Here is a 26,141-nt window from a genome sequence, read left to right on the forward strand (position 1 = left end):
GAGAATATTACCATCACAATAAGATATTTGTTTTATATAAATAATATGTTTACATTTTGTAGATATTCAAGTCATAAACAATGCAGAAATAGAGAATGATGAATGAGCTGCAGAGTCAAGAAAATTATTGTAATAACAAGTAGCCTAATTTTTAAGATGTGCCAAAGGGGAGATCCAGGAAATTACCAAGCAGTTAACATCAATACTTAGAAAGAATAAGAACAAATAATAATAGAATTGATCAGGAAGTACTTAGGCAAGAACAATTTAATGAGCAACTAGCAGCATGAGTTCATGTAGAAAGATTACAGAATACAAACCAGACACAAAGTGTGAGAACAGGCAGAGTCAGCCCAAGGAACCTGAATTTGTCTATCTTAAATTATATCAATAGCCATGTGAAAAGTGTCATAAATTAAAATTGTCCTGTGAGGTTCATTTATATAAAATTAACCTTTGGCTCACATACTAGAAAAGACAGTATTTTATTTAAAAACCTTCCTATTCAGAAGATTCCTTCCAATCCAATGATGCCTGCACTACTGGACTCTGAGTGGTGCATATGAGTGCAGCTGATATTACTTAAATAATCTTAGCCCACCTCCCAACAAATGGTTGCATAAATCTTGTTAATACGTGGTTTACGAGCCAGCCACATACGGCTGTCTTTGTGAGTGCCTATGAAAACTACTATAAATGAAGTCCTAAAAAGATGGCAGTTATTAGCAATAGATCCAGGGGCTACAGGTGGTGCAGCAAGTTTTACTTTTCTATAGATAATTAGATTCTGTGTAAGAACTTAAAGCAAAGTCTGTAAAAGTATTTGGACTACAAAGTGAAGTTAAAGATTCTAAATGGGCCGGAGAAAGCTTCACTCATTAAGGGCTATCTCTAACACAATGGAGCTCAGGTCAGCTGTAAACATCTCTCCTCTAGAAAGACATGCCTATCACTTATTTATCAGAGAGGAACCTTCTGCTTGGATCAGGAATCATGCAGCTCACTCAGCAGAGGCGGGAGCGTGCCCTGGCCAACAGGGGCATTCTCAAGGTGGCCGGGTGCCAAAGAAGCATTGGCCAAGTGGACAGTCTGCTATCATGACCTCTACAGTGGGTAAAGGACAGCCAACATAATTGTGTGACTAATTTGTCTGACAGTAAAGAAGGGGCCACCCACCAAAACTGAAGCAAAAGAAGAAATATGGTGGAAAAGATTTGGGTTTTATTGCAATGACACAATGAAAATTTAACTGTAACTGGGACAGCCTGCCCTCCTTATTGTTCCTCAGCCAGTTAAACTCAAATACAATTTTTCAAAAAAACTTTTAATCTCAAAGTCTGTTGATTCTTTATATGGGCCAAAATATACATCCTTTATCATCTTAAATATCTCCCTTGTTCTTTCCTGATATTTCATTTTATTCAACACCTCCATTTATCATATAAAGCTTTCTTCTCTTAAAGTTAAATATTTAACTAATTGACATAATTCTCAGGTATACCAGTTTCTTTATACAAAGTATGATATGTGTATTTGCTGGTTATCAGCAATGATGTTCATAAATTTAAAAAACTCATATATAAAACTGTCCTGTTGAGAATTTTATTTTGTAATACTTTCCCTATGATCTATCAACATTTTTTGTATTGGTGAATATAGTAACCTGGCTTTTTTTAGAAAGTGAAATTAATTTAATACAAAAGTGATACATCTTCATTTACTATATCTGACTTCATCTCTAACATTAAAAATAGCTTTTTTCTATTAGTTTTCTCCTCTTTCCTGATGAACATTTATGTAATTTTTAAAATTTTTAACTCATAGTTAAAGCAAAACATAATTTAGAATAATACATTTTACCCTTTTAGATTATTCTAATCCTCTACAAATTTTATCACATTTACCAGCTTATTGGATAATATTTAAAATAGCCTTCTGCCCTGATAAGTTACAGAACCTTGCTAATGTTCACTCTCTATTTCTATAAAGATAATAAGAAATAGTAGAAATCCTGCCTAATTAATGACCTGTGAAGTTTATAACTTAGTTTTTTAAGAGGTTATATCTGTAAGAGGTAGAAAATAAGAGGGATAAAGTAGGTGCTTCCTCACTCTACATATTATTTCTACCAGTATGCTATATAGACAACTGAAATAAATCACCCGAGAAGTAGGCCCTCATTATAATACACAGAACTGTAGAACAATTATACTAGTTAGGCTATAAACATGCCCTAGTAAATAACGTTCAACAATACTGTGTGTTTTGTTTTTTGTTGTATTCATCTCTTTCTTCATAGCCTTGTAAAACTACTTAAAGCCAGGATATAAATTTTGGTGAAGTGTATTACTTAAGATAGATTCCTATCTTATCAAAAGCATTTCTTGGTGACCGAATTTAAATATTTGGATAACACACATGTAGAATTATTGAAGTTAATAAAAATGGCTAACATTTATTGATCTCTAACTACAAGCCAAGCACAGTTCTATTTGCCTTTCCTCATTTAATCCTCATTCACATTGAGTTAGGTGCTATTACTACCCACATTTTACTGATGATTAAACTGAAGCACAGAGATGTTAAATAACTTGCCCAAGTTCACACAACTAGTAAATAGGATATTGGAAATTTCTTATTTTAAGTGCAAAGAGATATCTGGATGTAAAGATATTTTCAGATCTTGGACAATCTTCATATCTTGACCAAGCTCCTCTGGTGCCTCTTGGGAGAAAGGAAAAAGGACTCCAGGTCTCTGAACTCCTAGTTAACATTTCTTCCCATAAAATCATGCTACATTTTTATTTTCAAACACAAGACATAAGTTCAAGAGAGAGAGTAGTGACTTCTGGCAGATGTGATCAGGAAAATTAGGAAACTGGCATTTGATCTGAGTCTTTGAGGATAGGCAGGTTTTTCAAACAGTGAAGGTTGGAAGATAACCTAAACAATGGATCAGCATGGGCAAAAGGATGAAAGCAAAAACATGAAGACATGTAAAAGGTGTCCCTGAGAGAATTCAGTAATACGGGTAAAAATTTTAAGAGCAGGGTAGAGTGATGGAAATTGGAATCAAAAATAAAGCTCTCCTTGTAAATTTAAAATTCATAAAGCTTAATGATATTCTTAGAAAAAATTAAAACAAAGGAAATAGAGAGTGGTTTCTTTTTCATTATAAGTAATATAAATAGACATTTGCATGAGTTCTCATTTATAATCTCCAGTGGCTATTTAATGAATGTATTTGTAAGCTACATAGGTTAATAATATGATATGATCACTCTAACCCTGTGCTTTCTCTGAGATTTAAAAAAAAAAAAAGCTACAGAACACACAGTGATAGACTAAGTTCACACTGCTGCCTGCCACAGTATCCATCTCAAAAGCCTGGCTCGATTCTCTCAGCATCTCTTCACTATGATGGACTCCACTTAGAAAGAAACCTGAACATGATGAATTTTTATTTACATATAAAGATAATACCCTTTCTCACGTAAATACCAGCTGAAATTTTATGAAACGACATAAAATTTGGGAGAACCAATTGCATACTCAAAACCAGAGGAATGCCCTAAAATACAGATCTAGGCACACTTACAAGGTTGAGTCACTGGGCCTCCAAGTTTAGTGTCAGCAAAAGCTGTCCACAAAAGTTCCCCTCAGTGGTCCTTGCTTTCCAAACGGATCCTATCTTAAGTTCCCTGACCTCTTGTTCATTCTGCTTATTATTCATACTGATATAATTGTTATATAAAATTTAGACAACATAAGCAAGCAGAAAAAGAAAATGTAATTTCAAATTACCCATAACCCCTATATTCAGAAATAACCACTGTAAGGATTTTAGGAAATACACATCCAATCTTTTTCCGTGTGTGTGTATGTGTGTGTGTGTGTGATGTTTCACATAATTTGGATAACAGTGTATATATTGTTCTATAAACTGATTTTTTACTAATTATCATATCATGAACATTTCCCATATAATTAAGTATCCTTTGCATTACTTTTAATGGTTAAGTTCTATTCTAGAGGTATCATAACCAACCCTCTACTTGAAAGATATTAGGCTTGTTTCCAATTATGTGCAATGTATACACGGCAATACACAGCAATGTAAATAACATCCTTGTATATAAAGCTTTGCTCATATCCATTATTATTAATTAGAATAAGTTCCTGCTTGATGAGGTTATACAACAATCCTACAAATATAAACACACAAATGTGTGTGTGTGTGTGTAAGTGTTTATGTATATATATGTATGTGTGTATATATACACACACACGTATATATATGTGTGTGCATGAGAGTACCAACTTCCCCACATTCTTGCAAAAACTGAATCCTGGTACGATCATCTTTTCTTTTTAATCTTTGTTAATTTTATAGATGAATAATTGTACCTTTTTACTTTAAATTACATTTTCATTATTAGAAAGAGTAAACTTTTTCATGTTTATTATATACTGCATTTCTTTTGCATGTCCTATTAAGTTTTTTCTCCAGAATAATATTTTGAGTTGGGCCTTTGGTAGGTGATCTAGAATCTGATACCAGCCAAGCCCTGGCCTCAGCAGAAGTGGGGTTCTGGGGAACTGTCTTTGCTCATCTAGCATTTCAACAGCTTGGCTTTCTTTGAGCTGTGTGTTCACACTTCCAGCTACACAGTGACGGCACCACCCAAGCCTGCCTCACATGGCACATACAGAGAGGAGAGAGAAAAAGAAAAAGCCTGTACTTGAGTCCGTACCATCAGAACTGCAATTATACCAAAATTTTACAATTTTGATACTAGCAACAACTTAATCAGAAAGATAGCAAGATGTTTTATCCCTTTTTAAATACTATCGAAAAGCCAGTATATTCCTGACCAGGCCTCAAAATTGCCTGCTTCTCAGTAAAACCAGCTACTATCCATTAAGCACTTACTATGTGCCAGACAGCGTCTGAAGCTTTCACATATACTCTTTTCCTTAGCCCTGACAAATGTTTAGGGAACATTATTGGCCTTTATATTAAAATCCATATTAGAGGGGTAACTTGTTTAAGTGTACGGAGTAAACAATAGCAAAGCTGGACTTCAAATCCCTGCCTCTAGTCGGAATTCTAAGGCACATCCTTTTGCAAGGACCAACATATTAACACAGTAGAAAAGCCCAGGATTTAAACCATACTGTTACTCAGCCAATTCGTTACAATAATAATGATACCATTAATTTCTTGAACACATTTTCTTCTTATCTGCTTATTTCCAATGATATAATATCTCTGAGATCAAACCCCACCCTTTCAAAAAGTTTTACCAACACAGTTGACTCTCTAAGAAATTTGGAGTCTTCAAAACTATACCATCACTTCTAAAACCAAGTTGGAATTTAGTACAGAAGTGACTATGGTTAATGATTTTCAGCAGTAAATAGATTCAAAAATATAAAGATCTCCTGAATCATAATATGCAGGGGAGCATTTTCTATTTTCAATCACAGATTCCAGATTTTGGTTGTCATTCACTTCTGGCTTCTTTACAAAGGACTTGTGATAAATGGTTCCAAATAGCTGTGATGGTATGAGGTAAGTCTCACAAAGAGTCCAATTTCAATGATTAGAAACATAAATGAATGTCTAAAACAAGCTTTACACCATATAGGAAAGTGAAATGTTGTGTCTCCTTTCAGTCCAGACCAGCAGTGACTTTTATCTCTGTTCTCTCATCACTTAGCATAGCATGAAATACAAAGAAACTCAATAAACATTTGCTAAGTAAATAACTCAGGAGAGACAACAGAAAACTCTGTACACAGGAAGATTCTACGTAAAACAATAAAAAATAGTGCCACTGAGGGTTCTTGACTGCTAGGAGGCATGTTACAGAGGGGGAATGTCACATCCAAGGAAGTGTTGCCTGTTTAAATTGTAGTACTCCAAGGCTTGGACATCAATGCTGAAAGGCAAGAAAAATGCCCAGAATCCTAAAAAAAAACTTCAAAAAATCTTGCTGCATCTTCATCCTTTCTCTATTTCCTGATTCCATCGTGCCCTCTCTTCACTGCCAAGCTTCTTGGAAGGTTCATTCCTACACCCACCCCTGCCTCCCTGTCAGTTACCTACCACTGGACTCATCTCCTGATTCCAGAGCTCTTTCCCTTATCAAGAGACTTTCGCATTTAATTCCTGGTTACTCTGGTCTTGAATATAAATGCAAATCTTTAAAATCCACCAAAATCTGTGTATATCGTTTCTAGCCACTTAAACTAAAAACCAAGCACTCTCACCAAGAAAAGAATCAACTACAAAGTAAACGCCTTTAAGCTCTCCAAAGGAGGCCCATCTCTCTTCCAATTATAATGGCCATTGTGACATCTGTGCAAGGTTCTTCAGTAGATGAAGCTGATCAGCTGCCTCTTACAAGCTCAGTGAACCCTTACCCCCAGTTACTTTTGTAAATTCTCTGTATTCTGTCTTGACGTTGTTTCTTGCCCTAATTTCACTGATGTGGGTGTTTCGTCTGTGCTAATCCTAGCCTGGTCCACTGTTATTCCTACTTCTAACATCTCCATACGCTAATCCACCCTACACATCATGCCCCTCCTCACTCATAAGCCTCAGCCATTCCTCAAGAACCAAATTAAGTTCAAACCTCTCTACAAACTTGAGCTCCACATTCATGATAATCCTTTCTAGCTCTTACTACCACTCCCTCTAATAGCAAATACAAGGCCTTTTATGCCAGACAATCTGGACTCTTGTCTTCGCCTCTTACAAACCATGTAAACTTGGATAACTTGCTTAATTTCTGTACCTTAACTTCCTCATCTGTAAAATCTGTAACTTTTATATACAGATTTGCTCTAATGATTAATTAGGTTAATAGATATGAAGGGCTTAATAAGACACCTGATGTATATAGCAGGCATCCAGTAAATGATAACTCATCATTATTTATCATATAATCTAGAAAAAATCAGTAACAATCTCTTCCCACACAAAAGACACTTTGTTGCCATGGTACTTTTATATAGGCTGTTCCCTTGGTCCTCAGCTCAAAAATGCTGTCTGTCCTTCAAGGCCCATTTCAAATAACATTTCCTCCAAGGTAGAGTTCTCATATGAACTAAAAGTCAGTCTTACATGAGAGCAGTTTGCTTGTATTTGTGGGGATTCTTACCCCAGGAATACAGTGAACTGCTAAGACAAGGCTCTGTCCCAGAGGCACAATCTAGTGGAGAAGGAGATGCTGTTTCCCTCCTGCTTAGCACACTCAGGACTCAGGAACCATGTCTTCCTCAGCTTTGCAGTCTGAGAAAGTTCTCCTGCAGAAACCTATGCTTATTACATGTTTGATTACATTTGAGTAGATTTGCCCTTTTTAATTTTATGAAAATTCAAAACATATAAGTCATGTCAACATATGGTATGTTGCTAAATAAAACTTTTATTTTTAAAATAGGTTTTAATTAATAACAACTTAGATCATGTTCCTGATCCACAATGTTGTCTAGCACAGAGGTGTAAGCCATTGCAGAGGAAGGCATGAAAGATAAGAACTAACCCCCTTTTCTTTCTTCAGAAACTTGGAAGCAAGAAACAAAAGTCAGACGTTCATGTCTTTACTCATCTACACAAATTTCATATTTACCTTTTTAAAATACCTTTATTTATATATAATCTACATATGATCCAGTTCACCCATTTAAAGAATTAAGTTTATTCCAAAGCTTCCTCCTTAATATTTTTAATTTGGCCTAAAAGTTTCTCAGTACGTAGTGAACTGTAACGTAATTGGATGTTGAAAAGACTGTAACCTACTCTTGTGCCAGTCACAAAGGTTCAGCATGTCTACGGTGGCCAGTTGTTCAAACTGTGTTCAAATAAGTCAAACAACAAGCTGTAACCAGTTCTGCTGTTTCTATCCTCATTTCTGTCTTCTGTACACCACTTTCCTTTTTTGCTCATAAATCTTTTTCAACCATGAGGCAGCGCTGGAGTCTCTGAACCTATTGCAGTTCAGGGGCTGCCCAATGTGCACATCCTTCTTTGCTCAATTAAACACTGTTAAATTTAATTTGACTAGGTTTGTCTTTTAACAGAGAAGTATAGTTCAATGATTTTTTTTGTATGTTTTCAAAGTTGTGTAATGATCACCATAATCAAATGTACAATTTTTTATCACCTTCCAATTAGCAGACACTAGCATTTCCTCCTACCCATCCACTCTCAGCCTAGGCAACCAAAATTCTCTACAGTTATGTCACTTCTGAACATTTCATGTAAATGGATCATACAATATGTGGTCTTTTGTGACTGGCTTCTTTCACTTAGCACAAGATTTTCAAGGTACTTCCATGTTGTAACATGTACTTTATTCCCTTTTATTGACGAACAATATTCCATGGTATGGAGATATCACATTTTGTTTATCTATTCATCAGTTGATAGATATTTGACATTTGTTTATCAGTTCACAAATATTTGACTTATTTCTACTTTGGGGCTATGATGAATCATGCTGCTGTGAATTTTCATGTCTATATTTTCATGTGGACTTATTTTTTCATCTCTCATGAGTATATACCTAGGAGTGGAATTGTTGAGCCATATGGTAACTCTATGCTTAACATTTTGAAGAATTGCCACTGGTTTCCAAAGTGGCTGCACTATTTTATATTCCCACCAACAATATATGAGGGATGCAATTTCGCCACATTCTGGGCAACACTTGTTACTATCTGACTTTTTGATTATAGCTATCCTAGTAGGCATAAAATCATATCTAATTGTTGCTTTGAGTTGCATTTTCCTGCATCTAATAATGCTGAGTTTTTATGTGCTTGTCTACCTTCTTTAGAGAAGTACGTAATTAGATACTTTGCCCATTTTTAATTGTGTTTTTATTATCTTTATATGTGTTTTATTATCTTTATATGTTCGGAACACAGTCCTTATCAGATACATAATTTGCAAATATCTTCTCACATTCTGGGGATTTTCTTTTCACTTTCTTGATAACCTTGGAAGTACAGATGCTATTAATATTGATGAAATACAACTTACCTATTTTTTCTTGCATTGCTCATGCTTTTGGAGTTGTACCTAAGACGACTCTGCATAACCGAAGGTCACAAAGGTTTACTCCTGCATTTTCTATTCAGAGTTTTAGAATTTTATCTCTTAAGTTTGGATTATGTTCCATTTTGAGTTGATTTTTACATGTGGTATTATAAGGAGTCCAACTTCATTCTTCTGCATGTAGATATCGTTATTCCAGCACCATTTGTTAAAAAGAGTACTCATTCTACATTTTACAACCCTTTTCAAAAAATCAGTGCTCATAAATGTAAGGGTTTAATTTATGGACACGATTCTGTTCTATTGATCTTTCTATCTATTCAAATGTCAATACCACACTGTCTTGTATATTGTAATTTTTGAAATTGGTAAGAATGTAGTAAATTTGGAAATTGGTAAGTTTGTTCTTTGGTCCCTCACACTGCCACATGACTTTTAGGATAACTCCATTCATTTCTGTAATAAAAGCTTGCTGGTTCTGTAGAGATTTTGTGTAACCTGTAGATGATTTGAGGATTAATGGCATTTTAACAATATTAAATCTTCTAATCCAGGAACATGGAATGTCATTTCATTTATGTAGGTCTACTTTATTTCAACATTTTTTTGTTGTTTTTAGAGTACATGTTTTATACCCTTTTGTTAAATTTATTTCTTAGCATTTTTACTTTTTTGATCTATGGTAAAACTGTTTTTATCTTAGAATTTTTAAATTTTTAATAGAGTTCAAATCAGTGTGTCTGGTTCATTTCATTTCCTTCCCTAACAAACCAGGGTGCCAGAACTGCTTCAGCTTCTCTGCCTTCTCTTTGTCTGTAATGACTAATGTATGAAGGTATCTGCTGCATCAAACTTTAAACTTCACATTATTCTTCTTTTTCTTGACCTTGACAGATCTGGCACATTTCACCTGGCTGTAAGCAGAAAGTCCTTGATTTCCTTAACTTTTGGAGGCATGGCGGCATGGTGGCATGGCAAGCAGGGAGAGCACACAGACCCACACAGCAAGTGGTGAAAGCAAACAGTGGAATTGTTCCTTAATTCCATTTGTTGATTGTTTATTGCTAGTATATAGAAATACAACTGATTTTTGTATATTGATCTTGTATTCTAAAACTTTGCTCAACTTGTTTATTAGCTCTAATAGTTAATTAGTTGATTCCTTGGGGCTTTCTTAATACAAGAGCATGTCATCTACAAACAGAATTTGTTTTACTTCCTTTCTAATCTGGATGCCATTTATCTTTTTTTCTTGCCCAATTGCCCTCAGTAGAACCTTTAGTACAGAGTTAAATGGAAATGGGAAGACCAGACATCTTTGTCTTGTTCCTGATCTTAGACATAAAAATGTTGTCTTTCAACATTAGGTATGATATTAGTTAAGTTTTTCATAATAAACTTTATAGTTTGAGGAAGTTTCTATTCCTAGTTTGTTGAGTGTTAGCATGAAAAAGCGTTGAATTTTGTCAAATGCTTTTTAAAATTTTGTTTCAACAATCATGTGGGTTTTGTCCTTTATTCATATTTTTTCCTTCTTTTATTTTTCATTGATACACAACAAATGTATATATTTTGAGGTACATGCAATAATTTAATGCATTCATGTAATTTGTAAAGATCAGATCAGTGCAATTGGGATATCCATCACCTTAAATATTAGTCTTTTCTTTATGCTAGAAACATTCAAATTATTCTCTCCTAGCTACTCTGAAATATACAATAGATTACTATAAACTTTTGTCACCCTACTCACCTATCAAACATTAACTGATTTTTGGTAAACTAATTTAATACTGCTTTCTGGCATCAATCTCGCTTGACCATGGTGTATACTCCTTTTATTTGTTATTGGATTCAATTTACCAGCATTTTGTTAAGAATTTTTTTTTTTTTTTTTAAGAGTCTCACTCTGTCTCCAGGGGCCAGGCTGGAGTGCAGTGGCACAATCTCGGCTCACTGCAACCTCCGCTTCCTGGGTTCAAGCAATTCTCCTGCCTCAGCCTCCCGAGTAGCTGGGACCACAGGCGCGCGCCACAACGCCCAGCTAATTTTTGTATTTTTTAGTAGAAACGGGGTTGTTGAGAATTTTCATCTATACTCATAAGAAATGTTGAACTGTAGTCTTCTCGCGATGTCTTTATCTAGTTTTGATATCAGGGTGATACTGGCCTCATTACATGAGTTGGGAAATCATTCTTACTCTTCTATTTTTTGGAAGAGTTTGTGAAGAACCGATATTATTCCTTCTTTAAACATTTGTTGGGTGCTTTTAAATACATTTTTAAAAATGCAACTTGGATAGAGTGTCCAATAGGAGGAAATGATTGTCCACCCTTCAATTTCATAACCCTGGAATTAATCCATGTAATCTATGATCCACAACGGTATTACCAAATTCAAATTACTCATAGGAAAGAGAAAGAAGTTCCCTAATTTGTCCTTAAAAGTTTTCCAAGTTTAAAAAAAAAAAAAAAAAAAGTTAAGGAACATGAATCTCCGCCGGAAAGGATACTCCTGTACCCCCAGCTCACTCTCCCTCACGACCCCTCGCTAGGCGGGGTTCGGGGCCAGGTGAACGCTGATCTGATAGTTGACACGGGACTAGTGTGGCATCCTTGCTGCCGTCAGGATCCTAAGAGGGAGGAGTTGGGCCGGGAGGGTCTCCCGGGGCGGGGCGGAGGAGGAGGGAATGCAAAACAGAGCCTCGTCCCCGGAACCCAAGCAGCAGCAACGCCCCTCACTATAAATTCGGAGCTGTCTCCTCGCCGATGATCCCTGCGCCTGACAGCCAGGACCCCAGGCAGCGAGTGACAGGACGTCTGGACCGGCGTGCCGCCAGCAGTTCTGCCGGGCCGGGGCGGTGATTGATGGGCAGCCGCTGGAGCGGACCCAGCGAGTGAGGGCGCACAGCCGGGACGCCGAGGCTGCGGGCTGGAGACCCGCACCAGCGCAGCCGGCCCTCGGCGGGACGTGACGCAGCGCCAGGGGCGCGGGTGAGTCCGCGCCGACCGCCGGGCGTGCTTGGGGGACTACAGGGTGGGGTGCTAAGTTTCATGTCACGGTGTCCTAACTGCTGGCTCTATGCGGGGAAGCTCTCGGTGACCAAGGAAAGAGCGACCATAGTTCTGGTCAGCGCTTGCCCCTGGAGCTGGCCACACTTTCCCAAATCAGGTGAGGGGCTTCTGGAATGGGAGGGAGCAAGGGGGGTTTGTTTGCCACCTGCCCTGAAATTCTCAATCCCATTTTGACCAAACTCTTCCGCGTGCAAGCAAGAAATCTACAGAAATAATTTACAATTCAATAAACTTTCTTCCTGAGGCTTTTAGTTAACTCTTGTCTTTTAGCCATCATCTGAGTGGAAGCCAGTATGACTCTGCAGAGCGTTCGTTTAAAAGTTGTGCTACTTTTGAGGCGAAGTTGAGTGTCCCCATCCATGCCCTTTGCGTCCCAGCATTGCTCACCTCCCCTTACCTCTCCCCCTGCAAACCATAGCAGTGGGTCCCAGACACGGGACGTCGCTCCAACCTGGGCCAACCTCTCCCACCCTCAGGCTTTCCAGATGCCCTTTGAATTATCAAACTGAGGAAGGAGAAGCAGGAGGTCTCCACACCCCAATCCCTACAGCCTGAGCCTGTGCATATGTGTAACTAAGACAGGATTTTAGCAAAAGGTCTTCTGGCTTCCAGGGCTAAACAGAGCCTCTGGCAGGCCACTGCTCACTCACCGCTCGGCACTCCACTCCATCCTCCAATTTTCTTAAATGTCCGGGTCAACGTCTTCACAGTACCAGCCTGCTAGAGCCCCTCGAAGACAGCAGCAATTCTTCTTCCAAGCGTCTCCTTCTGCACTGCTTTTAGGGCTACCGTTTGTGACCTGGCTATTGAACTCACCTGGGCCTTTTCTCTTCGTTTGCTAATAGCCTCGTTAAGTATTAAAAACCTACTCCCAGCCCTCAGGTGCCTTCTCTTAATGAAAGTTTGGGTGCTCACTTTCCCCTAGGATCAAATTTGGGACTTGGCTACATTTATTTCCTGTGTCATTCTGAGAAGAGAAAGTAAGAGGCAGGGAATTTGGCACCCTATTGATCTATTTTATTACTTTGTTGAGAAACTTGTGCTTCCTCCTGAAGGTGCTGTATCCCAACATGATTCTCTTGTTAGTTACCACCTGAGGATCTTGGCTCTCCAGGTGTTTATTTCCCATAGTAAATTCTTTAACCCCCTTACAAGTCTTCTTTCTCTAAGAAAGAAACTGCCATACTGCCCTTGTCTTTTCTGGTGTTTCCTTAGCTATAAAGGCCCCACATGCATAGCCTGTCCTCAGGCTGTGATGTATTCCGTAGTGATGCCCTGGTACCTTCCTTCCTCTCCACCACCCTTCCTGACAGTGTAGGGGCAGGAGAGCATGGGGAGAGGGAAATGGAGACTCCCACTTAACTGGTTGTGTGATAGCAGGAGCATCATTTAACAACTCTGAACCTCAAGTCTCTGCCCGTAAGATCCCCTCCAGTGATATAATTCCGTAATTTCTTTTTATTTTTTTTTTCTGGTTATTGCTTTAAAATAAAAGTCTAAGCTTAAGGCTAGGTTATAGAAGCTGCCAGTCATAATTGCTAAGTCTCAACATCTGCTTAAGTTTTGTGAGTCTTAGTTTCAAGTCTGTTATCCACTCTGTCTCCACCTGCCCCCGCCCCCCGCACCTTTTTTCCCCTGACTGCATTGTTCTTTATTCCCATCCTGAGGCCTTGATTTCTGGTTCTGCTCTTCTTTGACCTTAAACTGAATCAACTGTTCATCATCCAACTCAGAAGAAAACTGGTTTTCTTTCACTGGTTCCACTGATGCCAATGGAAGACTTGTCTTCCTTGCAATTTGCAAAAATGTCTTTCGGTCATCGGTGCTGTGGCAATGCTCCTGTCCCACAGCATTCTAAGTTTAAATCTTTCTCTCTCTTACCCTGGGTCAGTATTCAAAAAAGGACAAATCTGTGGGCTGAACAGGTTTCTCAGTTTTCTTTTTCTTTTGAGTTTGGGGTCAGAGTTGTGTGTGTATGTGTGTATATAATTTTGTTTTGGTTTTTATTCCTGCTGCTACTTATTACTGCTGTTATTTCATTTATGACTGATTAACACTAATGACTAACTTTCCCCTACCCTAGAGGGAAAATAAGGAAGACAAGTTTAATCTGCTACTTACCCAAAGCCCAGGAAAAATACTTAGCTGAGAAGGAATTTAAAACTCATAGTTTAAATGCATGATGCATGTCTGCTATCATTTTATGTGTGCCGCCACAGTGCCCTTTCAAACAGATAACTGAGAGTTGCTGTATTTTGCTTTCGAATTTGTTACAGGGACAAAAATAGTGACCCCTCACATTTACGTGTTTTGGCTGCTTAATGGGAGCTCCTGCCCTCCGTCCCCACGCTTACCAGTTTACCTAGCCCTTTTCTGTTCAGTCATGATGGAGATTGCCAGAGTCTCCCAAGTAGGCTACCAGATTAAGAATCGTGTTTAGAAGTTTGAAGTAAGTCCAAGTGTTGTAAAGATTAAAACGCTGTTTTAAACATATGCTGTGGCAATAAACAAATATGGAGACAGAGCAACAAAATGTGACCAAGTGTCCAAGCCTAGGTTAGGAACACTTTTCTCCCACGTTATCTAGCAAACTGACAAATTAGCTTTTCAATACATAAGGATTGGAAAACGCGATTATTTTTCTTCAAAATAGTCCTAATGTTTCATTTTCAAAATTGCCTAAGATCATTGGATCCTGCGGTTTATTTTCACCTAGGTACTTGTTAAAGCAGTACACTCAATCTCCGATAAGCAACAGGGAATGTGATCGATTTCTATCCTAAATTTAGTTATCACTTTATATTTTGTTTTATTCATGATATGAACTTTAGCTTCTAAAACTCAACTTTTTAATAGCTTAATATATGAAGCCATCTTAAATCAAGGAATATCTATAGGGACTTTAGGTAATATTCAACTGAATTGGCAAGCGACTACCAACATCCTATTAAAGCTCTAAAATACAATGTTTCAATCACAGGGAAAAAAAAAAAAAACCTTATAATTTAAAGAACTATAAAGTGCCAGATGTTTCACTAGTTATTACATTAGTGACAAGTTACACAACCGGAAATAGAAAACAAAGTATATGTTTAGAACAGTCATAAAGGACTAGTGACTATTGCTGCTAGCTGTGGTTATATTAACATTAAAATATTTGCTCTCTGATTTTTCTTTCCCACCATAGCAGATGCTCACAGGAGGGAAAAAAATTTCTTGCATATGAAAATCAAAATTGTCTTTCAAAATATTTAAGTACAAGTAATTCATGTAGTATAAATGTATGTTTGCATTACTTTACATTATTCTTCTAGTTACTTTAGAAGGGTTTGAATTTGTTTTTATTTTGTTTGTTTGTTTCCTCAATAGGTGCATTCTCTGTCTTAAGTAGAAACAAATGTCTAGAATCTGTCAGTGATTGTCAGTCTCCTTCCTATTCTCAATAATATTTTTAATTGTGTTGTTAGTCTGACATTTAATTATTTTTCTAACATTTAAAAGTTTGGAAAATTGGTAAGAAATGAGTGTGCCTTGTTTCCTGTTATTGCAATGTGACTTCCTATTTCGAGTCTCAATTCTAGATGTCCTTAAAACTTAAAATCATAGAATTAATAATCTTTCAGTTTAAGTCAGCTTTGATATGATTTCTTGTCCACCTATACATACATAGATGCCTGCATCTTCACCAAATAACGTAGAAATTTTATTTAAATCAATGGATTTAAGTACTCTATGTTTAACTACAAAATAAGAATATTGAGAAATACACATATGATTGTGTACTTTTTTCTTTTTTTTTTTTTCGGTGGGGGGCAGAGTTTTGCTCTGTTGCCCAGGCTGGAATGCAGTGGCATGATCTCGGCTCACTGCAACCTCTGTCTCCAGGTTTAAGTGATTCTCCTGCCTCAGCCTCTCTAGTAGCTGGGATTACAGGTACAGACCACCACACCTGGCTAATTTTTGTATTTTTAGAGAGACGAGGTTTTGCCATGTTGGCCAGGCTGGTCTCCAACTCCTGACTTCAAGTGATCTGCCTGCCTCGGCCTCCCAAAGTGCTGGGATTACAGATATGAGCCACTGCACCCGGTCTGATTGTGTACTTTTAAAGAGAATTTGTTGTTGCTAATTTACTAAGTTAATTTAGATATTTTCTCATTCTATATTAGTCAGAGCTCCTCTTATCTACTTTGGAAAGTGAAGAATTATGTCTATGAAATATATCAACAACAGTTGCAGATACTTACAGAGAAAATACTGTGGATCTGAGTGATATTAGGCCCTGAGGACACACGCCAAAGTATAAAAATTGTCTTTGCTATAGAGAGATAGTAGTCAGACTAAACACTTATTTAGACATATTTCTAATAGTCTAATGCCAGTAGGGTGGGAAACCATTTAAAAATGGCCCCTCCTTCTGTCCTGCCTTTCAGACCAAATGGAATGTCTAAAGTGGTCACACTGTTTGGTTCTGGCCACTTCTGTAATAACCAATGCTCCTTTCCCCTCCTCGTGAGATTATAACTCCTTTGATAGTACGGACCACACCTAATGCATCCTTGTTTTCTTTTACTAAATGTTCCACAAAGTCACTTGCTTGCCTGTTTGTTGCTTATTTGTTTAGTTTTGGCTAACTTTAGAAAATGTTAAATATATTTTTAGATCCTTGTATTTTAAAAAAAGAAATGTTAAGAAATAATTTTTCTAATCTCACTTAGGGTACACTATCCTATTACAATAAGAAATTTGATGCTTTAGTCTTGCTAATTGAAGAGCTAAGCATAAATACAGTTTTTCAGTGTACAGCAGCAATGGCACAGGTAAAGTGGAAGAAAGAGTAAGGAAAGAAAATAAACAAATAAAAGGTTGAAATATCAAATCAGTGATTCTTAAGGTGGCAGTGGCAATAAGACAAGAATACTGGAATCACACAGGGGGCATATGAAATCTGTACATTTCATCCACACCTTCTTTTCTGCCCCTGTCCTCATTCCCCCTGTTGAGACACATTGTATTACCAATTAGCAGGAAACCATCTAAAATTATCTCACGTATCACAATCCCCGTATCAGCATCTTGGGTATCACCTGAGAGTTTGCTGGACCTGCAGAATCTCAGACCCTGTTCAGACCCATTGATTGCATAAGAATCTGCATTGTAGCAAGATCCTCAGGTGATTCAAATGCACATTAAGGTTAAAATAAAAACAGTCTACAGTACCTGTGGCTTGTTTAGAATAATTATGAAGAGGTGTTTTCTTGGCTCTTAACTAACATTTTTAATAAATCTAATGTTTATTGAGTACATAAACATTCAATGTTCAGTCTTTAAATGTTTTTTACTTAATCCTCACAACAACCCTGTGAGATAGTTACTGTTCTATCTTCATTTTATAGATTGGGATACTGAGTAATAATGAGATAAGTAGCTTACCCAAAAGCAGCAACTGATACAGTCGAGGCGTAAACATAAGAATTCTAATTCCATTGCCTGTACTCTTAGCTATTACTTACAGTGTCTGTTCAAAACTAAGCTACCTCTTTTTAAGACAAACTAATTATTTGAAAATTTGTTTAAGGTTTTAATTTGAGATCAAATTCTGTTTCCCTCATAGATTTTTTTTAAAAAAGCAAACAAGATCTATTCCATTTTGGTCTAATGTTTTCCTGTCATCTTACTTTTAAGTGAAATAATGGGAAATTCTAGAAATTCCTTCAACTGTTGGAAAAAATACCAAAACTATGACAGCCTGTCCAAATCCACTAAAATATATTTTATGTGACTACTTTTTATATATCAATTATATTTCAATAAAGCATTTTTAAAAAATAGTAGATGACATACTTTTAAAAACTAACCTTTGAGCCCAGGCGTGGTAGCTCGCACCTGTAATCCCAGCACTTTGGAAGGCCAAAAACAGAGGATCACTTGACACCTCCTTAGTTTGAGACCAGCTTAGGCAAAAAACTGAGACCCCCATCTCTACAAAAAAATTAAAAATTACCTGAGCATGGTGGCACACACCTGTAGTCCCAACTACTCAGGAGGCTGAGGTGGGAGGATCGCTTAAGCCTGGGCTGCAGTTAGCCATGATCACACTATTGCACTCCAGCCTGAGTAACAGGGAAAGACCCTGTCCCTAATAATAATAACAGTTTTTTATATCTCTATTTTTTCCCATAAAAATCCAAAATTTTCTGTTTACCTTTTGGTGCTTTCATGCTATAAACGAAATTCTCTCTTGGATTGAACAAGTTATTTTCTATTTTCTACATATACATAGACTGTTCAGCATTCCAACTCAAATTACGTATTACTTTTTCAGTTTTTAAATAAATGCTTATTTGCTACAAGCATGATTTACAAAAACATAGTAAAATATAGTTACTAACCAGTCAGTACTCAAGCAAGTGATGATGTATTTTAAGCCAGTGGCTTCACAAATGATTCAGCCCCTGAACTGTTTCACCCAGTGCAGGTAGATTCTCTGACAGCCATCAGTTGGGTCTGTCCAAATGTCTCCTGTTTTGACAGGGGCTTATTGATGTTGGTCAAAAGAGAGATGTGTATGGGTTCCCTATGATCATGTTTGAGGGGAAAGCTGTGCCAACAGGACTGAGCAGCCAGTTTTTCAATGGTATTGAGAAAATTTGTAGGAGATAACATTTCACCAGCTGCTTGAATCTAGAACTGTAGATATTCAGGTAGCACTGATATTATGACATCTAATTTGTAAGTTATGGGTTAGGGCAAAATCAATCCAGGGCTGCCATCATGACAAGTAGTGGAAGTTTGAAAGGAGGAGAAATACCCAAAAGATATCCTACCCATAGGAGGCTGAGTTTCTTAGTACTAATAAAAAATAAAATACTAGTGATTACCCTCTATAGCCCTTAAGAGTCCCCTGGTGGCTGAATACAATCTGTACAAGGTATTCTTTTTAAGAGCTGGAAAAAAATCTCATAGCATAGCGTTTTTTTCCTAGTAAATTTCATACATTTAACAACTCTATCAGCATATATACTTCCCTTCACACTTACAATTTTATCAGCACATATACTTTACTTTTTAACTCAAATTCTTCTTGCCATTCAATTCAAATGCTTCTGCCCTTAGAATGAGAATTTTACATTAACCCAGCTTTAATAATCTGACTCTCCTTCTCATTCAAATGATGTCACTCATATAAAACACATTGTATGATGATGTCTCCCAGCCCTCAGTTACACAGTTAATTGCTGCCACTTTATCATGAATGTAATACAGTTTGATGTGATTCTTGGGTAATGATTTCTTGAGTATGTCCTGGCCTTTTATCTATTGAGTTATCAGAATGGATTTTTGAGAGAACACACAATTATTCATATTCCTTTTAATTTCCATTAAGTTAAGACATATAATAGAACATTATGGTTGTTATATTTTTTATATGAATATAAAATGTAATGTATAATTTATATATTTTAAAATAATGGCAAGGAAAGATAATTGTAAGTGAAAAAATCGGTGTGTAACACATGAATCATAAGTGTGATCCCATGTATGTGTATACTTTGTAGATGCTTGTCAAGGTGCCATTAAGGTCTTGGGTTATTGGCATCTTAATAAAATTCATTTAATTTTGTTAGGGTTGTTTTGTTAGTAAAATCACTTACATATTTTTAAATGCATGCATATCTATAGAGCCAATAAGAAAAATTAGGAAGAATATACAATACATCTTAAGAGCTTTGAGGACGATTTTTTTTCTTTTTTTTTTTTTTTGTATATACCTACAGAATTTTCTAAAATGAATCTCTCTTGATTTTATATTTTTCACTTTCTATTTTTCTTGGAATTTCTATTACTTTATTTATAACTCACTCTAGATTGTAGGTACTAGACAACTACTATTAACTCTCTGGAGAATGGTACTACAAATCTGACCCTTTTTGTAAATTTTTTTTCTAAGGTACACCAGTGCCTTACAAAGAGTCCACAGAATTCACATCGTCACGGTATTCTATAGAAGAAATCATTTTATGTGAAATTTCTTTTGTTAATAGAGCTTTCTAATGCTAACATTATTCTGCATAACAGTGCTAAAGTTGATATGCCTAGTTGTTTAAAAACTAACCTATATACAGTCTTCTTGAATAACTCTTCAACTTTAAATAAAAATTATTATTTAAAAAATCCTCCTGTATATAATGAAAAATATTGATGAATTTGACTACATAAAAATAAATGCTAATAAGAGTAAAAAAGTACCATAAACAAGGAACCTAGGAAAGCTATTTGCCAGCCATTACATGTAAAATTGAAGTTTCCTTAATATAACGTGAGCTCTTTAATGTGAGAAACAATAAACCACCTAATTGAAACATGAGCAAAAGCCATGGCTGAGCAAACTAGTAGGAGAATATCTATGGAAACAAAAGGAAAATGAAAAGAAGTTCAATCTCATTCATAATTAACGAAATGCAAGCAAAACAAAGATATACCTTTTTACTTATCAGATAAAGAAAAATGGTAAAATCTAGTTTCTTGGTATTATAAATTGGTGTAACCTTAATAGAGGACATTTTGTAAATATCTATCAAAAACTTAGCATATACAAACAATTTGGTTCAACAATCTGTTTAGAAGTTATTCTACTAATATATTCATGTAAGTATAAAAATGCATATATATAAATATTATTATTGAGACATTTTTGTAGCAGCCAAAAGGAAAACTGAAAAAAAAAAGATTAAGGCTCATTAATAGCAGACTGGTTACATAAATTATGTGTCAGTACAATCAATGAAATATTGTACAGTCATCAGAATGAATGAGGCAGATTTATATATGCTGATGTAGGAAATCTGCTAGCCACGATAAGTAAAATAAATAAAGCAAAGAAGAAAATACTATGATGTATAGAAAGAAAAAACTATGGATATACATATTTATATGCATGTGTATGTATTTTTTATGAATATACATATTTATATGCCTGCGTGTGCAAGTCCTAGAAGGAGGCATAGGTAATTATCAGTGGTACCTCTGGGAAGTAGATGCAGAGAAAAGTAATAGAGGGTAAGGATATGTTTACTTTTGTTTTACATCCTTCTGTAACTTGACATTTATACGACACACTGGCATGTGTCGTATAAATGAAAAAGAAAAGAGAATAGGTAAACTTTTAAAAAGGTATTTTTAAAATTATGGTAAAATAAAATTTGCATAAGCTTTATACTAAAAGTAGAATCATTTAACCAAGTTTAGTTATAGATTCACAAGTAACAATCCAATCTATTTTCATATTCTTATGTTTAGTAGCCATGTCTATAGAAGGAAGTGGCTTAGAATAAGACTACACTATTTTACCTCAAAATATTCTTTTTCTCTTTGCCTAATGTATATCTACAAGGGCATTGGGGAAGATGTTGACCACAGGCAGGAAGATGATAAGAACCTGTGCCTGCTGCTTAATACAATCTAACTCTATATAAGGAAAAATATGTTCTCGATGTGAACCAGACGGTTTAATTCCTTCAAAAACATTCTTAAGATGCAGTGTTGAAGCTTACTCTGTAAATTCAAAAATAAAAACCTGACTATATTCAGTGAATTGCTTTAATCTTTCTATTTTCCGTTCTAGGTTTGATATTTGACAAATTGATCTAAAATGGCTGGGTTTTTATCTGATTAGCTCGCTGATGCCATCCCAGAAGGTCTGCCCCAGGTAAATGCCTTACGTCTACAGCAGTGTGTTTGTCAGTAGTTTTCTCTAACGTGTCAGCGGTGGGGAGAGCACAAGAGCCCACACATGTCATTGTCTTATGAAAGAAGTAGAGGAAGCAGAAAATAATGAAATCCCTGTCTTAACCACATCCCCTCCAATTACAGATTAAGAACGTATGTATTTATATGGCTTTAAGTGTAAATAACATCAGAATTACTAAGCTATTTCCATTCATGTACTGATGATGAATCATGTGAGAAAGTCCTTTGCCAAGGACTCCATGTAACCACAGGTTATTGCTCTGAGCAGTGTTCATCCTGTGTAGAGGTTAAGAGGACCAGGAGGGAAATGACTGTATTCTCTTGTCACCCACTTCCTGGGTGATTTGGGTTCTCCGAAGCCCCAGAGCTCTTTTTCAGAAGTCTTAAGACCACAAACCTTAACAGTTGACCTGTTCACCTTCAGTAAACCCACATGTCTCAGAGTCTCATTCTCACATACTTCCACCTTCCTCCAGTGATTAGATATAGCAAAAAAGACAATGTGAAATTGGAGATGGAGGTGCCTTCTTGCCTTTTGACGGGCATGAGTCACAGGGCAGGGCATTAAACTCTCTCACAACCTGGTGTGGAGCACAGCAGCGTTAGCCAGGACTACTTTGTCTATCTAACATTTGTTACATGGGCCTGCATGATATTTTTCATAGCAAGAGTCCAGGATTTACCTAATAGGATTTTTTTCCCCCTAACAAAAACTCAGCTCAAAGAACAAACCCTCAGCTTCTCCTAGTCCCCTCCAGGGAAAATGAAGAGTAGCTTGTCCTATTCTGAATGTGTTGTGCTCCCATTTCATCAAAGTAAAGGATAGTTAGAATAGGTAGGAGCTGGGTGGGTAGGTAAATATTAGAGGTGACGCTTCTTTGCTATAATAGATTGGCAAGTAGGAATAATTTTTCTGGAAGGTACTCCACAGTGGTGGTGTTAGAAAATGATTTAGAAGAGCTTTGATCTTAGAGATAAAAATAGTAATGCTTTACAGAGTTCTGTCAATGGATATCTTTAGGGATGTTTTGTTTTGGAAGGTTTTTTTCTGATTTTGTTTTTTTTTTTAGGTATAGAAAAGCTTGGGAATTTGAACTGTACATGTTTTCAGCAAAAATCCAGCTCTGGAAAGAGTGTATTAAGATACATATCCTAGGATGACACGAAGACAGTATACTTTATTTTACATCTTAAAACTATCGAACAGAAGAAGTTTTTGTCCATGATACCCAATCAGCCCAATAGCAGAAAAAGCAGGACAGTTAACCCAGGGGGTTCCTGCTGGATAATTCTTGAAATCAGCCTTCCTTGTACTGTATTTGGGAAGTCTTTGGTTTCTAACATTCACACATTGTAGCAAAACTTCCAAAATAACTGATTTTTTGCTTAGGAATAACAAAACACGGAAGAAAACATTCTGTAAAATTTTCAACTTTTTCAAACCCTTAACTTTCAGATGAATAAGCAAAACATACTTAATTCTAAGAAGCTATTTTTTGTTCGTCACAGAACTGATGTTATACCAATTCTAACACTAATTAGCAACTTTGCCCTCGGTTTCCTGTAAATAATCTCCAAAGCCCTATCCCAATCTGTGAGCAGTATACTGAAATACAAAAAGTGTTCACAAAAGGACCTTCTGAACTTTGCAATCTCCCTTTAAAACTTTTACCAACTTAAAACTACAGAACTCTGATCTCTTATTGATTTAAACCAGTGATGTGTAAACAGCATTTCAGAGCTTGTTTTACAGAACCAAAAAATTCATTCTGAAATCTACTCATGACAAATGGGAAAAACCTGGTTGGCACAATTAAATAACTAAAGAACCACATTCAGTGGCTTAAAATTTATACACCTGCACCATCCAGTATGGTATCCATTTACTATATGTGGCTATTTACATTTAAATATAAATGTATTACAATTAAATAAAATTTAAAAACTCAGCTTTTCTGTTGCACTCTCTGTTGTATCTACTGAGTCTCAAGTGCTCAGTAGATACATGTGGTTAGTAGACAGCACAGATATAGAACATTTCTATCATAGGAAGTACTATTGGGCAGTACTTCTGTAAACAAATATATTAATATTGCAGCAGACTTTCATGGCCACTTGGTAAGAAAGTTTTCTGCTCTTTTCAACTTATTTGGGAAATATTTAATATTTTTGAAATTCCAAATTTCTCAGTGTTAGATTATCTTATGTGTAGCTCTCACAGGCCACATTTTCTTTTTCCTGTTTGCATATTAAAATGTATAGAATTGGCTGGGCATGGTGGCTCATACCTGTAACCCCATCACTTTGGGAGGTGTAGGTGGGCAGATCATGAGGTCAGGAGCTTGAGTCCAGCCTGACAAACATGGTGAAACCCCATCTCTACTAAAAGTACAAAAATGAGCCAGACGTGGTGGGGTGCACCTGTAATTCCAGCTACTCAGGAGGCTGAGGCAGGAGAATGGCTTGAACCCGGGAGGTAGAGGTTGCACTGAGCCAAAATTGTGCCATTGCATTCCAGCCTGGGTGACAGAGAGAGACTCCATCTCAAAAAATAATTATATATATATATATTTATATATATTTATATATGGAGAGAGAGAAAGAGAGAGAGAGAGAAATGTTTCATGTGCTTTTCTAAAGTTGAGGTTCTTGATTTTTTTAACTTTGTGAGAAGTACTCACGGTTACATTGAGGTAAGAACTAAAATATATGGCTGTTGCCTTGGTTACCGACATTGCTGACAGCTTCAAGTAAGCAGAAGTAAAAAAGATGTAGGATCATTTTTAACGGCCAATATTTTCTTCCTTACTCATTTCTTTCTGTAAGATTAAGTATTCCAATAATGATAAACATTTCTCCATCACATAGACATAATTAAAGCTGATTTTTTAAACAGTTGGAGAGCCAAAAGTACTAGAACACTTCTTTTTTTAATAAAAATGTACATATTCGAAGCTTTTATTTTTATTTAAATTGCATATCACTGATATGGTTTGGATATTTGTCTTCTCCAAATCTCCTGTGGAAATGTGATCCCCAGTGTTGGAGGTGGGACTGGGTGGGAGGTGTTCAGATCCTGTGGGTGGATCTCTCATGAATGGCTTGGTAGCCTTCCCATGGTAATAAATAAGTACTTTCTCTGAGACTGTGGCACCTCCCCACTCTCTCTTGCTTCTGCTCTCGCCATGTGACATGCTAGTTCCCTATCACCGTCTGCCATGATTGTAAACCTCCTGTGGCTTCACCAGAAGCAGAAGTTAACACCATGCTTCTTGTAAGCCTGCAGAACCAAGAATCAGTTAAAGCTCTTTCTTTATAAATTACCCAGTTTCAGATATTCCTTTATAGCAACATAAAAATAGACTCACACAGTCACAGATAACAAGTTTTTCATTTTTCATCAATATAATTGCCCTGCTATATTCTTAAAGTTCTTAGTCACTATTTGTCACTAATATGATCCCATTAATAAAATGAGTCTCAATTACTTTCCGGTCACTCATACCTAGCAGTTCAATTACATTTAGTTCCTAGACTAATGATCATGTGTTATACAAGGAAAGAAATTAAAAACAAATTTGTCTTTGAGTCATCAAAGCATCAAGGGTTTGAAATAGCTATATAACTATCTGTTTAAAAAGGACATAAATATCCATCTGATATTTCCTTTACATATTTAATAGTATCATTTTTCAATGAAAGCATAAATAATATAAGTTTGAACCCAGTTTGGAATTTTAAAATATTAATCTCAGTATCTTACAGAAAACAAAAGCAAGATAAATGCTAGCCATTTGTGTTCTGGGTTTTTTTTTTTAATAAACAGATATGAAGCATGCTTTATGAAACATGTTTACTCCAAATAACCTATTCACATAATTCACAGTAACATTCTTTCTTTGCTTAAATAATATAGCTAGATGTACTTAACACATAATTCTATAGAAAATAGTAATTTAAATTAGATTTAGATAGAGATAGATGATAGATAGATAGTTTTTTTGAGACAAAGTCTCACTTTGTCCTCTAGGCTGGAGTGTAGTGGCATGATCATACTTCACTGCAGCCTTAAACTCCTGGGCTCAAGCCATCCTCCCATCTCGTCCTTCCAAGTATCCAGGACTACAGGCACATGCTCCGTGCACAGCTAATTATTTTTTTTAATTTTATGTAGATATGGGGTCTTGCTACAATGCCTAGGTTGCTCATGAACCCCTGGCCTCAAGTGATCCTCCCACCTCAGCCTCCCA

At 36.3% G+C, this 26,141-nt stretch overlaps 1 protein-coding gene and 1 pseudogene across 3 annotated transcripts in view; one reads left to right on the top strand and one right to left on the bottom strand.

The window, feature by feature from the left end:
- Positions 1-9,815: 9,815 nt before the first annotated feature.
- On the bottom strand, positions 9,816-10,027 carry LOC105706628 (large ribosomal subunit protein eL38-like; annotated as a pseudogene).
- Positions 10,028-11,841: 1,814 nt separating this feature from the next.
- AGTR1 (angiotensin II receptor type 1) overlaps positions 11,842-26,141 on the top strand; it is a 50,340-nt gene continuing 36,040 nt past the window's right edge. The window contains exons 1-3 of one of the 3 annotated variants that reach the window (XR_001104869.3): positions 12,156-12,241; positions 21,767-21,850; positions 22,962-24,486. The gene's annotated coding sequence lies outside the window, so the exon portion shown is untranslated. Of the gene's footprint in view, positions 12,064-12,155; positions 12,242-21,766; positions 21,851-22,961; positions 24,487-26,141 lie in introns of those variants that run through there. The other 2 variants (XM_012437150.2, XM_012437151.3) reach the window with 2 other exon arrangements.

The sequence above is a fragment of the Aotus nancymaae genome, unplaced genomic scaffold, assembly GCF_030222135.1.
Source record: "Aotus nancymaae isolate 86718 unplaced genomic scaffold, 86718_ANA_hifiasm-v0.15.2.pri h1tg000019l, whole genome shotgun sequence".
In the NCBI taxonomy this organism is placed as follows: domain Eukaryota; kingdom Metazoa; phylum Chordata; class Mammalia; order Primates; family Aotidae; genus Aotus; species Aotus nancymaae.